The sequence below is a fragment of the Chrysochloris asiatica genome, unplaced genomic scaffold, assembly GCF_000296735.1.
Source record: "Chrysochloris asiatica unplaced genomic scaffold, ChrAsi1.0 scaffold00318, whole genome shotgun sequence".
Taxonomy (NCBI): Eukaryota; Metazoa; Chordata; class Mammalia; order Afrosoricida; family Chrysochloridae; genus Chrysochloris; species Chrysochloris asiatica.
The window spans coordinates 1017548-1017884 of NW_006408836.1; positions in this window are offsets into that span (position 1 = coordinate 1017548).

Here is a 337-nt window from a genome sequence, read left to right on the forward strand (position 1 = left end):
GTAGTGAGGTTGGCCCAGGATCGGACATTGTTTTGTTCTGCTGTGCATAGGGTCGCTATGAGTCGGTTCCGACTCGATGGCACCTGACAACAACAACAACATGGAAGAAGGTTTATTTGCAACTTCAAAGTGTGATTATATAATCATGAAACTCTTCCCTTAAACATAGTTATTTATGTTTTAAAGAGAATAGTCATACCAAGTAGTCACCTTAGTTATTCTTGTTAGGTACTGTCTAGTTGGTTCCAACTCATAACGATTCTGTGCACAACAGAACAAACTACTGCCTGGTCCTGCACCATTCTTACAGTTGTTGCTATGTTTGAGCCCTTTGCTG